We start from the raw sequence: 15,231 nt of genomic DNA, 5'->3' as shown, positions 1-15,231 counted from the left end.
TTGAAAATCATACATTTTGGGTTCTGGTTTTCAAGGCATTTTTTTCCTTTTGAGACTTGTCTTAACCTTCCTCACAAGGTAACCCTCATCTTCTCCATCACAAATCACAGAGGGCTCATAGATAAATAATTCCAGTGCTAATTGAATGCTGAAATTCTGCCTTGTGACACTTTGTGTGATGTTACATGAATATCGTAGGGGAATAATACTGTGTAAATCTATATTCATGAAGAGAACTTGGTGCCACTTATATCTATATCCAGTGCCTTCAGAAGGTTACTTAATCCTTGTTTTTTTCTTTATCAATAAAGTTAAAATAATTCTTCATTATGTTATTTGGACAGTGCTTCAAACGATTGAAATATTAATGGGAAAATCATGCAAAATTAACATTTTCCAAGAATTTTCTCTTTCCCTGAAATTTGGTAATGTAAACATTGTTGTTGTTGTTGTTTAAGAATTACAGTATTGATAAAGAGCTTAAAATTTCCCTAACTTACAGATGGACAAAACAGATTTGAGAAAATCTGCCACTTTTGATGTCACCAAGAACTCAATCAGGTACTTATTAATCATTGTTCCCCCAAAGGAGATATTCCTCACATATTCTAGGATGAACAACCATTCTGGATTTCTAAAATGGCACAACTGAACACAGAAATTGATAAACATGCAGATTAGCCTACATCAGAGGTAGTTCTAGTAAATTACAGCTTTTTCCTCTTACTATTAAAGAACAAAAGGAAAGCAATCACGAAATATATTAAAGACTGTACTTACCAGTTCAAATAGAATGGAACACAACATGCAAGTAATTTATCATTCAAGAAATGTTTACAATAACCAGGCTCTGGCTTCAGTGTACTAGGGGCAGGAGGTGGGGGATGGAATATGAGCTTTATGGGGACGCCTGCTAATATCCCTAAAGCCTCAGTTATCTCATCTAAAAAATGGAGTTGAGGTCCCTGGGTCACTTAGTTGGTTAAGCATCTGCTTTTGGCTTAGGTCATGATCCTGAGGTCCTAGGATCCAGACCCTCCTCCCCCATTGAGCTCCCTGCTCAGCAGGGAGTCTGCTTCTCCCTCTGTCTGCCATCTGCCCCTCCCCTACTCCTCCTCTCTCTTGCTCTCTCTCCCTCAGATAAATAAATAAAATCTTTTTTCAAAAATAAATAAATAAAAAATTGAGTCACTATGATACCTACCTCATGAATTACATGAGATAATGGGGATTAAACAAATTAATTCCAGTAAATTATTTAGCACAATACCTGGAATATAGTTGACACTCAGTAAATATGAACTATTTTTATAACTGTCATTAGTATCATTTTACATACAGAAGATTATTGTTATTCATGATAGTTATGTTCTAAAAAGTCCCTTTAAACATTTAATTAACAAATACTGAATTGTTACCCCTAGGGAAAATACAGGGTTAGGCTTCTACAAACCTGGTCACAATATTCTCATCCACTGAACAATATATAACACAATTTTATCTGTGCTTCCTTTTGAAGACACCTTCTTCAATATGTATTATTGATTCATTATTATTGAACTCAGCCAACAACACTATGACTCATGCCTCCCCACAGCTTATCTAAGTATGTATCTTCTCCATTAAGTCCCATCACAGCCTTCTTACACTGAGAAACACTAGACAATACTTTAGTACTACAATTGACAGCCATTTTATATAGAGAAATCATCACCACAAAGCACAAAATGTGAAAAAAAAGTCACAAGAAATAGATTGAAAAGAATAATTGTTCAACTTCAACTGAGAGTTTAGACTTCTGGTGACTCAAATTTTTTGCTGCTGTGTGTACATGCATGTCTGCAAATCACTGCGAGAACACTGTGAGGACTGATTTTGGAATTACAAATACATGTTAGCCGGTAGGTGAATTCACAAATACAGAATCCACAAAGAATGAGGAGCAGCCATATTGAGCATTTGAAAAACTAAAATAAATTCTATTTGCCTAGATAAGAGTTTCAGGAGGGAAGTGGCAGGACAAGAAGTTTGGAGATTTATACTCATGCCAGGAAAGGCAGAATCTGGTAAGCCCTGTTAAGAAGTTACTCCTTTTTCTAATAATCAGTCCTCATCACTAAAACTTTCAAATGAAAGATATCATAATTAGATTTGTGTTTTATAAAGAGCACTGGCTTATAATGAACACTAGAATAGAAGCAACCCCAAGAATGGTGCCTCATACATGGAGCACACTCAATATTTACTGAGTAAATTCCATATTCACCAAATGCAATATAAAGATTAGTTTTGCTGGGGCCGGACATAAGGCATAAGGTAGGGAAACTTCAAGATGCTACTGCTATTCAGTGTTGAAGTCGAGGTTCTGTCTAGAGCAATTAGGGGAAAAAAATGAAATAAAAGGCATTCAGATTGAAAAAAAGTAAAACTATGTCTATTTGAAGATGACATGATAGTATACATAGAACTTCCTAAATATTTCACTAAAAACTATCATAATAACCAATTTCAGCAAGGTTTTAGGATACAAGATTGGTATACAAAACCAATTGTTTCTCTATACAATAGCAATGAGCAAACCAAAAATAAAATAAAGAAAAAAAGTTATTCACAACAGAATAAAAAATAAAATGCTCAGGCATAAACTTAACCAAAAAGCACAAAATGTATACACTGAAAAGTATAAAACTGTTAAAAAAATTGAAGACTTAAATAAACCAAAAGACATCATATTCTTAGATTAAAGACAATATTGTTAAGATTGCAATCGTCCCCAAATTGATCTGCAGATTCAACATAATCCCTGTGAAAATTGTGGCTGTTTGTTGTTGTTGAGATATTGACAAGCTGATGCTATATTTCATATGAAAATTATTTGACCCAGAATAGCGCAAACAATCTTGAGGAAGATCAAAGTTGGAGGACACACAGTTCTTGGTTTGAAAACTTATTGTCAAGCTACAATAACCAAGACAGTGTGGTATTGGCATAAATACAGACATAAAGACCAAAGGAATAGAATTGAGAGTCCAGAAATAGACCCTAACATTTTTGGCTGGTTGATTTTCAACAAGAGTGCCAAGACATTTCAATGGGGAAAGAGTAGTCTTTTCAACAAGTTGCTGGGACAACTAGAAGCCTCATCCAAAAGAACAAATTTATAAGCCTCACTTGTGCCATAAACAAAAATCAACTCAAAATTGATGAAAGATCCAAATGCAAGTTTTATAAAACTACAAACTCTTAGAAGAAAAGAGGTGTAAATCTTTCCGACAATGAATTTGTCAATGGCTTCTTATCTACGATGCCAAAAACTTAGATAACAGCAGCACCAACTAAAGATAAACTGGATATCAGCAAATTTAAAACTTTTGTGCTTCAAGTGATACCATCAAGAAAGTGAAAAGACTACACGTAGAATGGGAGAAAATTTGCAAATTATATATCTGATAAAGGGCGTGCATCTAGAATATACACATAACAATTACAACTCAGTAACAAGACAACCCACCTAAAAATAGACAAAGGATCTGAATAGACGGTTCTCCAAAGAAGATATACAAAAAAAGAAGATATACAAAAAGCCAATGAGCACAAAAAAAGATGCTCAAATATCATGAGCCATCATGAAAATGCAAATCAAAGCCACAGTGAAATACCACTTCACACCCACTTGTATAGCTGTAATAAAAAAGACAGACAGTAACAAGCGTTGACACAGATGTGGGGAAACTGGACCCTGGTACTGTGGTGGGAATGTAAAGTGGTGTAGCTTCTTTGAAAAGCAGTCTGGAAGTTTCTCAAAAAGTTAAATCAAGCAATGCTATTTGACCAAGCAATTCTCCTCCTAGGTAGCTACCTGAGAGCAAAGAAAACATACACCCATACAAACATCTACATGAATGTTGATGGTAGCATTATTCATGAGAGTTAAAAAGTGGAAACAGTCCCAGGGACCATCAGCTAACAAATAAATAATGTGACATATCCATACAATGAATTATTATTAACAATAAAAAGTAATGTAGTACTGGTAGATGCTGTGACACAGATTAATCTTGAAAACATTATGCTAAATGAAAGAGGCCAATCACAAAAAACTGCATATTGTATGGTTTCACTTAAATGAAAAATCTAGAAGAGGCAAATCCATAGAGACAAAAAGTGTATAATATTAGCAGTTTCCAGGAACTAAGGGGACAGAATGATGGTCAATGACTGATAATGTATACGAGATTTTTTTAGGAGAGTGCTGAAAATGCTTTGGGATTGGGTAGTGGTTATGGTTCCCTAACTTTGTGAAAATACTAAAAACCTCTGCAATGTATGCTTTAAAAGGGTAGGTTTTATGACATGTGTATTTTATCTAAAACTATTTTTTAAGAATTCTGTAGGATTTCCAATTCTGATCATGATAGAATAACTGCTAAGAGAATTATCCTCCCACTGTTAATCAGTACAAACATGGATAAAACTTAGACTTTCAAAGCTTCAGGTAGCAAGTGACAAACAACTGTCACTTTTCAGAGAACGGAAAACATGAGATGACACTTATCTTTTTTGAACTTGAGCACACAAAAGTGGAGCTCAAGTAGAAAGAGTATTTTGGTGTAGCTGAAGAGGCAATTGCCTGATTTCAGAGGTGTTGAAGAAGGTGAAATTTGAGGGGCAGGTTCCCAGTATTGAGGGAGTTACTCAGATGAGTGGGGATAAGGAAGCATGGAGGTTTCCAACACTTCCTTGGCCATGGCTTAGACTCTGTAAGCAGCAGAGAACAGCTCCTGTGAGGCAGAGCAGTAATGAAGATTTCAAAGTTTTCTCTGTGTTAGTTGGGTGGGTAGGAAGGAGGAAGAGAAGGAGGAAAATGAGGTGAAGAATAGAACATACAGGCATATTTATTACATAGCCACAGGGACCATAACCATGGCACGCTTTGATTTTTCAAGTGATTAAACAAAACCGAAAATGTTTTAAATAATTTTAAGTGTTATTGACAATGTCAATCCATAAAAATTTAAGAATAAAAATAGAACCTGTTACATAAACATAAACAGTGATGTTACATAAACATCACTAAGTTGTGTATCCAAAAGACCTATTAATTGCAAAGAGTATCTGTAGAGTGGGGATAATAAGAAAGGTAAAATCTAAGAATTTAGTGGAATTTATTTAATTTGACAGGTTCTTTTTTTGGTGGGATGATGGATTGCAAGAGCGAGAGTGATAGGGAGAAGGGGGAGAAATTCTAAGATAATTTATACACAGTAAATCATTCTCTAAAACAGAATTCTTTCAGAAATATGTTTTTCCAACAAGATCACCCCCATTGGTCCACCCATGTAGGTGGAATCCTTGGTTTAGAGTCAAAGTAAGTATAATTATACTAAAGCACTATTCAATTTTAAAATAAGGGATTAATATCCACAACAGTGTGAATCAATCTTTTCCCGTTAATATCTGGCACTTGTGTCCTTTTCATTTGAGTAAAGATTACATCTGTCAGTTGCAAACATTTACTCACCTATTGGCTATGCTGGACAAAAAAAGCCAATTGAAAACGAGGCTAGGAATAACATGAGCCTAGTCTTATCACATTAACAAGTGATTTTAAAAATTGTTTTAACCTTGTAGTACGTGGTTAGTCATCACCATGTGCACCACTAACTCAAGCTAGATACTTGTTCTTTTGCCAAATAATGTCACTTTAAATGTGTGCAAATATCAATATCACAGTGAAATTTAGGACCTAACTTCTGACAAGGTGTGACCACATGCATGGTAATGAAATTTCATCTGTTCTCTTAAAATTTCTCCTCTAAGGATGTTTTATTTTAGGAGAAATAGAACCCATTTAAGTTTAAAATATCCATTCAAGGCAGCTATGAAAAAATAAACGGTACTGAAAAAAATCCTAGCTCTAAGTATATATATGGATTTGTTATTCACTGTAACTCATTGGTAATGTTTTCTAAGAGACTAAATTTTTTAATACATTATGTATGAGAAAGCAAAGTTTTGCTGTGTTGTATATTAAGTTAAACCCCTTAAAATAAATACTAGACAGTGAAATTCATCACAATATGCCTTCATTTAACATTTTCCTGCAGCTAATGTTCATTTTTTAAAAGGCTGGCTAAGGGCCCAAAGAGGATCATGTAACACTGAAAAAAAAAAAAAAAAACCCAGATCCCTGGAAAACATTATAGAGACATTCCAGTATATTTAATTTTTAAAAAATGATATTTGTCAAATTGTTAGCCATCTATTAGATGGTGTACTCTATGAATATACCACCATATACCACCATTTTAGAGTGTTGATAATACATCTTATTGGACTTCCCACTAGCCAAGAGTTCCTGGTAAAATATTTTCCTACCACATAAGCCACTAGTCATCAACCATGTCAAACAACATTTTCAATTTGGATAATGAAATTCTAAGTTGACTGTACTCAATAAATAACAGAGATACATAATGTTAACCGTATAATATTTTAAGCATATTTAAATTAAGTTATATAACATACAGGAATTTAGGGCAAAACATTTATATTGATCTCACATACATAAATCAATTAACTACTATCTTTTACAAATGTATAATTTTTAACCCAGTCTTCTCTAGAATGGAATTTAATTGCATATATGGTATACACGTATTTAAAAACTAGGAGCAGGAATCTGCTTTAAAAATATCAAATAAATTAACATAAGCTCTCTTCTTTTTGATAGATAGATAAACAGAGAAAATATACAAGATATAAAATTAACCATTTCATCGTTTTAAGCGTACAGTTCAGTGGTGTGAAGCACATTCACATTGTGTAAACATGGCCACCATCCATCTTCAAAATCTTTATCTTCCTAAACTGAAACTCTATACCCATCAACAAATAAGTCTTCATTACCTGTCCCTGCCAATACCAGCAAGTACATTCCATTTTCTGTCTCTATGAATTTGATGAATCTAGATACCGCCGATAAGAAGAATCATATGCTATTGGTCCTTTAGTGACTGGTAGATTGGACTTAGTATGATGTTTTCAGGGTTCACTCATGTTGTACAAGTGTAGGAATTTTCTTCTTTTTTAAGCTTGAATGATGTCCCATTATATGTATCTACCATCAATGGACACTTTATTTGACCATCCATCAGTGGATCCTGGGATGCTTCTACCTTTTAGCTATTGTGAATATGTTGCTATCAATATGGGTGAACAAATATCTATTCAAATTCCTGCTTGCAATTCTTTTGGTTATATACCTGAAAGTGGAATTTCTGGGCTCTTTGCATATATTTTAATAAGTTCTCAGATCTACCCATGGGCTTGTTTCATATTTTAAAGGTGACTGTTGCTCTTTTGAGGGACTCAGTATCACTAAATCCCTCCCCTTCAAGGCTTCACGGTCAACACATCCTTCTTGCTGGAAAGCATTGATAAGATCTCCTATGAAACAATGGAAAGAGGTTTCTTAAGATGGTCTACCATTCTTGACCTATTTATAAATTCTGAATATTTGTTTTGCTTAGGGAAACTTAAGTGTTTGCTTTTGAAGTACCAAAGCTGGGAGAAACTTGGGGAAAAAACCCACAAGACATGGTATCCATTCCCCAGCCTTCGTGTATAGTCTCATCCTGATTCAATGAAACTCTCTTTTATTGAAGGCCTCTATAAAACAAAATTCAAAGCCTTCTTTACCAATTTCTTCCTATGTTCAAATCCCTTTCAAAAGAAGTTTTTCCATATCTAAATAAAATCTAACTTTGCTGTTACTTTTCCTACTCTGCTCCTTTGCCAGCCCCTCTACTCACTCCTTGCATTCTGAACTCCACTTCACTCCCAAAACGTACACACTGATCTTTGGAAATTCAGTGTTAACTTTATTCTTTTCTTGGAAGTCCTTCTTGTTCTTCCAGGATGATTTTAGTTTCCTTGTCTGAAAAAATGGAGGGAAAAATACCTTTCTTTCATTGATTTGTTGTGAGAACTCGATGTAAAAAAAAGATATACTTAAGCATTATCTAACACACATGGTAAGTTTTTAATAAATATTGGCTGTTGTTACCAATGAAAACAACATTTAATAAAGGAAGAGGAATATTTGCTTCCTATCATTATATTAATTTTTTTTACATGTAGAAATCATTATTACTTTACCATTCAGCCAAACCATCTTTTTGTTTTCTTTTCTACTGAATCTTCTTTTCTTACCTTTTACCTATCCTAAGCTTTCTTCCCTAAATCTTCACTAAATTATTCTCATCTACTTCAGCTTCACAGTCTTAACCTAGAAATTTCCAAGTCTGGGAATGAAAAATGTCAAATACAACTGGAGATGGGGAAAGGAGATATAATAACTTAATATTAGTTAATTGTTTACCATCTTTATAGTGCTTGTTTTTGATAATGTGCTGGCGCAATATTACGCTCTTAGCTTTTTGGGCCTACAGACCTCCCCTTGCAAATATGATGAAAACTGTGGATTGTTGCTCGCCTCCTAAGAAATACAGACTCACAATTTTACATTAAAATTCTGGAGGTGTGTGAACCCCCTTGAATGTTCCAGGAGGGTCCATAGATCTCAGATCAATACCGGGAATTGTATAATATAAACATAAAAATCTCAATTTTCCCATTTTCTTCTGAAATACATCTCAGGTTTCTTGTCCCAATATTTTATCCCATTCTACCACTTGCTGTCTACATGTCTTTATTAATTGCCAGTGGTTAAATCAAGGCTGGTGTAGCCAAATGCTCCAGATACTGCAGAGAGTGATCGAGGGAACAAGATAAGGGATTATGTCTATGTATAGAAAACATCATTATCTCTTTTCTTTGCACTTGTATAACCAGTGTTAGGAGATTCCTCTTCAGGCACAAAGGTAACATAATAAAGAAACAATAAATTCTTTAGTGTATTTGAAAATCCTAAAACACAAAACCTCCTAAAGTTTCTGAATTCTCATAGTCACTCAGAAAATGTACTTCAATCCAGTTTTCCTTCTAAAAACAGTTTTCACCAGACTACACAAAACTTTGAACTCTCCTGGTAGATTTTGTAATGTTTTTGTGAGGTATTAAAGTAAATTGGACAGTGATTCATTAAGATAGACTAAACTTAATTCACCCAAGGGCTTTTATACCAGGGAGTAAGATGTCTTTCTAGTCTGTAATATTCTTATACATATATTTGTGGGTAACCTGTCTCATTTCATAACACAAAGTATTACCATTAAGAACAGAAGAAACACATAGGACAAACTTCCCCCTCATTATGAGCAAAACAATTTAATTCTAAACCAAATACAGCAGGTATCAAAAAAGGTCTTAACACTGTCTTCCTCCAGTACTTTAATTTTAAACTTGGTCTATACTAAATGCAACTTTAACTTCATTTTGGTCATAATTTACCTATTACATGATTTTGATTGGCTATCCCTTATTCTTTGATAGTTGAAGGAGTACATGCAAATGATCAACCACCTTTATTTGTCTACTTGTGTAGATTCAGCAGTTGTAAATTCTGCTCTGTTGCGTATCAGCAGCAACCAGTCAGATGACACCACTACCCCTGAGTAATAGACACAGAGAATGTTGAGGGACTTGGGGTATCAGTGAGTAGGAGCTTGATGATATGAGTGAGAATTTAAGGCAATTGCTTCCAGTCAAGCTGTGGAATAATTGATGAGCAGAGGGAAGGAAGAAAAAGAATGATTGAACAGCAAATGCTGAGAGATCATCTAATTTCTCCTACATTTTCTATAAATGAAACATGAAGTAATTGATTATTCTTAGATTAGGACTGGGGACATGGGTTTAGTGGGGAAAATTAGTCATTTGATATTCAAGAAACCTGAATTCCAGACTTAAATTTGCCATTAATATTAGGCAAGATAGTTTTTCTGTGTCTCAGTTGCCACAAATGTTAAATGAGAGGATTGGGTTAGAATTCCATGATGCTAATCTTTAACGAGGCTGTTTCCATTCCCAGGCTAATTCTATTTCATTTGAACATTTACATTCTAAGTATGAGCACAGTAAGTGATGGTAGTTACCATCAAGTTAGCATCAGGAAGTCCTCATTAGAATAATAGGTATAATCATTACTCAATATTAGCTATTACAAGATGGATAATATATCTTTTAAGTATGTTAAAGTTCTACTTTTTAAAGTTATTAAGCAAATTTTATTTTTTTTTCATTTTTTAACTATAGACACAATTATTCCCTTTTTTTTTTTTTTAAATATATGAAGCTTTTACCAAGTATCATCTGCATTTCTCAGTCCTGGAGATAGAGCAGTAAGCAATATAGAAAAGGAGCCTGTCCTCAAGGACAGAAAACTGAGAATATTTAAATATAATTTCAAGATAATCTCAGAGAGTGATTAATATCTTTTAAAGAAAAAAAGACAGTGATTTTTATGGGGACTATCACATAAATGTGACTAGAGGAAGTGGAAAGATGTTGCTATCAATTGGATGATCACTTCTAAAAGGTAGAAATTTGGGCTAAGGTATGCATCATGAGAATAAACATTTTCTGCTGAGAGGCACAGAGATAGGAAGGTACAAAAGCCATGTAGAAGGAACGACTTTGCCTTTCAAGAAACAGCAAGAAGGCCTGTGTGGCCTTGTATGGGATAATATCCAAGAGATAGGCAAGAGCCAGCCTGGAGAACAAGTTAAAAGTTTCCATTGAAATATTATATATCTATAACAACTAAAAGCTTAAAAATATTTTTTCCAAGACTTTATTTATTTATTTGACAGAGAGAAGAGAGCATAAGTAGAGGGAGCAGCCGGCAGAGGGAGAGGGAGAGAGAGAAGCTGAGCAGGGACCCCAATGTGGAACTCGATCCCAGGACCCCGTCTTGGGATCATAGCCTGAACCAAAAGCAGCCGTTTAACCTGAGTCACCCAGGTGATCCAAGAGCTTCTAAATATCAATATAAATGTATTCAAGGTGAGTTTTTGCCTAAAACCTAAGCTGACTATAGATAATTTTGCCTTCTATGGAATGGGAATGTGGGGAGAGTGATATGTACTCACGTGTGTGAGTGTGTGTATGTGCATGCGTACATGTGTGTGACTTGGACCTGGATATTTCTTAAGAGAGTAGAGTAAAACATATCTGCGCATCTCACTTCCCTGTACAGAGACTGGCCAAGGACAGAGAATGGGTAGTATCTGATGTGGAAGTGTAGAAGCACACTTAGCGAGTCCTCATACATGACTGGGAAACTTAGAACTGAGTTTGGAGTTGGTTAGAGAAAGTGGAATCATCCTAAAAAGGAGAAGAGTGTGTCTGGTCCAGGTGATCCATGGCTACAGGCCAACATACTTTTAAGAAGAAAAGTTACCAATATTCAAAATTTTGTTTCATGGCTAAGTAAACAACTTTAGTCTTGCCAAGCTTTCATAAAGTCAGAGACGTGGACTTTTTATTAGAATTGCTTTTTTTTTAGGAAATCAAAGAGGACTAGATTCCATGTTTGAACTGATGCAGAGCAGTATGGATGGAAGTGATGTAGGAGTGAGACTCGGAATCCCATGAACTCTTGAGGTCGGAAGAAACCATGAAAACACAAGTCCCCCCGAAATCACCATGGCTTGAGCTGGCTGTAAGTTACAGAAGCCTTCATTAGTGCATTCATTTTCAGTATCTCACTGCTATGGAGACTCTTAAAGGAAAAGAAAGTAATTGGAAGAGGCAAGGAAAGAGAGAGAGAGATTGCGCACCTTCTTTCTTAGGAACTGTAAGCATCCACAATGCCAAAACATCAGCTTGGTGAGAAAAACAAGTCAAGTGAGTCTTGAATACAGAGTGCTCAAAACAATTGGCTGAAGTTTTCACTTCCCAGCAGCTTGCTTTGTCATAAAATAGACAGAACTCAAACATAAATATTTAAGAGTAGAAATACATTCATTTTATTCCCAATTCTGAGACATTCATAAACATGTTTCAGTTTTATCAGCAAGAATCCATGTGAATGACTTGTCCCATTTGCTCTGGGATTCTGGAGTTTTAAGTGGGCCAGGGTTTTTGAAGTGTTGAAAGATATTATAAAGCACTTACAAGTATTCAGCTAGTCAGACCACTCAATTAGCTGAACATTTATAACCTCAAAATTTTGACAGAGCATGATTCATGTAGGAATGACCCCTCGGACAACAGATGGCTTTATTGTAGGTACGCTTGAGGGAAAGCACACGAAGCAATGTGATCTGAAGGAGTAAAAATGGAACGTATATAGAGAAAGTAAAATTGAACTTAGAAGCGTGGATTGTACTCTTTAATAAAGAAATTGTTGAAAAATTTAGCTTATATATTTTTAAAGAAAGGGTGTTTTTTAAATGTTTTATTTGAGAGTGTTTGAGACACTCATTCATGGGACATGCCACAAAAACAAAATAGACCAAAATCAATATCTAGTTACTATCTAGGCAACTCATCCTAACTCAGATTATAAATCTAAATTAAGTATTTAGAAAACAGTAACAGGGTTGGGGAGTAAGAACTATCATGTCAACCAAAAACCTAGATCCACAGCATTTTAATTTCTTGCTCGCTCGCTCTTTCTTTCTTTCTTTCTTTCTCTCTTTTCTGTAGTTGTCAAATGCTTATATTCTGGAAAGTGTTCTGGAGAAGCATTAATTCACAGGCATATTTTAGGATGATATTTTTACCACTAAAATATATCAAGTTTTGAGTAAGATGGTTTTATCAGTTTTTAAAGGAGAATCAATGGTGATATAAATAAAAACATATACTTTCAAGTATCTTCAGTTTTCCTTAAAACTGAAGTTAGTACCATGTAGAAATTCACTTCAGAGAAAGAAACATCAGATCCCCCAAAATACTTGACACGAATCCATAGAACAAAAGCAAAATGTCCCTCTCATTTGGAGCCTCTCTCATTTGGAGCCTATTATGGTACACATTTACTGGTATAACTCTCCTTTCCTCTCCTTTTCTTTCCCTTCTCTTCTTAACTTCCTAAGAGCACAAAACTACTCACATTACCATTTAAAAAAAAATTCATGGAACAAGAAGCAATAAACAATTTCTCCCAAAGTTCTCAAAAAAAAAAAAAAAAAAAAAAGTAACTCCAATGAGGAAAAAAACAGAAAACAGAAAAACCATCAGGGATCAGGGAGGAGAACAGGACAGGACACACATGCCCCTGCCTGTACTCATTGCAGACATGTCCTGACCCTCAGAAGAGTGTGCCCACTTGTGGTTCAGGAGAGCCAGGAGTAGCCATATGTAAGTGATTAGACTTTCCACACTTAATGCTCCATTTTATAGATGGACCATCAGAACTGCTATGGGATAGTATGAGGACTGCTCTCTGACTCTACCAACTTAGCAATAGGGAAAAACAACGCAGTTCTTAAATTCAACACTCCTTACCTACTCACAACTGCAGTTTATTTATTAAAGTCATAATAAAGAAGTATTTCCTACTTATCAAGTTTTCTAAAATAAATATAAAAAATTCACAATGAAAAGTCAGTAAAGACAAAAAATGTGTTAGCTTATACAATTTTCCCTTTACTTAGTCATTTCTCCCCTTAACACTATTAAGCAAGAAGCATTGATGGAATAGAATGCTCATTCTCGACTAATTGTTCATACAAACTGTAAATGTACACTTTAATATTCTCATGCTTCTTTGGTACTCATTACAACTCTCTAGGCCGGGTTATTATTTTTCTTATCCTCATTTTATAGAGGAACCTGACATTTAAAGAAAATAATTTATCAAAAATCAAATAGCTGGTACAGACTATAGTCAATATCAAATAAAGAACTTCTGCCTATAAATTATATTCTACATCCTTTTATTGTGCACCTATAACCATAATGACTCCAAATAAATATTCTTCTAAAAAACATTTTGTTACAAGACCTGTTATCCACCCAACAGGGACACATACTAAAAGTATAATTCTTAAGTAATTTTCAGGGCAATCTTGTAAAAATGTACCAGTGCTCTGAAGATCATGTCTATACGTGCAAAATATTTGTTCAATGTTCCTAATTTGAATCACCCAACAAATCAGAAAAAGATCCTACTTCAGCATCTCAGACATTCACTGTTAATTCATCAAACCTTTTCTTTATATATTCTTTTTCTTTTTCTAATTTGAAGACTAAAAAAACCTATTAGGAAATTTAGCTGTTACAAGTAAAACCAAATTAAAAGAAGAAGAAATCAGGAGCAAGAGAAAGAGAGAGAGATCTAATGATGATGCTGGGTTTTGGGGGGAGAGGGGATATTAGTATTAGCTGAGGAAAAAAATGAAACACTGTCCTTTGTGGGCACACATAGCATTCCTGTATACAAAAATGATTTAAAATTGGCATTGGCTTTAAATACTGTCCATGAATGAACTTTTTTTTAAATTAAAAACAAAGACAAATGCAACACACATAATTACTGATAGAAAATAACAATGTAAATGCAGAATGGTTAATTAGCAGGCATGGAATATTCCACAAATTACTTACAAGGACAAGCTAAGCCCTATCAAGGCTTCTGTGGTCTGCTTCTATGTGAGATACCCGTTGTCACTGCATAGATCTTTTGCCCGTCTGCTAAATATTCCATGACTTTCTTGGCAAGACTGAATGTAAGTAGTTATTCTTATAAAGTACCAGAACTGTTCATAATTACGATTTTTAGTATTATCCAAATTAATTACAACTTCCAGCAGTGACACAGACTAAAATAGCAAGAGCTGCTGGTGATCTAAAACTACTCTCAGCATGTCCCAGCGAGTACTTGGCCAGGAGCACTTGTCGCTTAAAAAAAGCATGTAACCCTTTAGACCCGACCGTCAATTAAGGCTTTGGTAGAAATGTCAGCCATAAGAATGAAAAGACCTTTCAATTATTTACATACAATTTTCCTCTAATTAGTGAGAACTGATTTTAATTTTTTTCCCCTTCTTTCCTCAAACAGGACCATATGGGATCAAGTTTAGAAGGGCAGCTGCTTCATTAAAGACAGAGAGAAAATGAGAGCAAGAGCAAGAGCCAGGAGAGAGAGAGGGGTAGTTTTTCTTGTCAGTCAGACCTCATGATTCTTATAGAGACAGGGTCAGTGAATGTCTATGAACTTCGCTGTCTTTAAAGATTTGTAGGGAACTTTTCTAGGGACCATGCTCATGTTGTAAAACAATAAGACATTTTCAAAAATGCCTGACAAATAAAATACAA

The 15,231-nt window shown here is 34.7% G+C and overlaps 1 protein-coding gene across 1 annotated transcript in view; it reads right to left on the bottom strand.

Annotated features, from left to right (window-relative positions):
• Window positions 1–14,706, bottom strand: part of EYA4 (EYA transcriptional coactivator and phosphatase 4) — a 300,751-nt gene extending 286,045 nt beyond the window's left edge. Inside the window, exon 1 of the mRNA XM_032843485.1 lies at window positions 14,521–14,706. The gene's annotated coding sequence lies outside the window, so the exon portion shown is untranslated. The remainder of the gene's footprint in view (window positions 1–14,520) is intronic.
• Window positions 14,707–15,231: the final 525 nt, after the last annotated feature.

The sequence above is a fragment of the Lontra canadensis genome, unplaced genomic scaffold, assembly GCF_010015895.1.
Source record: "Lontra canadensis isolate GAN:19392208 unplaced genomic scaffold, GSC_riverotter_1.0 scaffold141, whole genome shotgun sequence".
Lineage (NCBI taxonomy): Eukaryota > Metazoa > Chordata > Mammalia > Carnivora > Mustelidae > Lontra > Lontra canadensis.
Note: the sequence above shows the minus strand (reverse complement) of the source record. Positions and strands in the feature narration are given on the sequence as shown.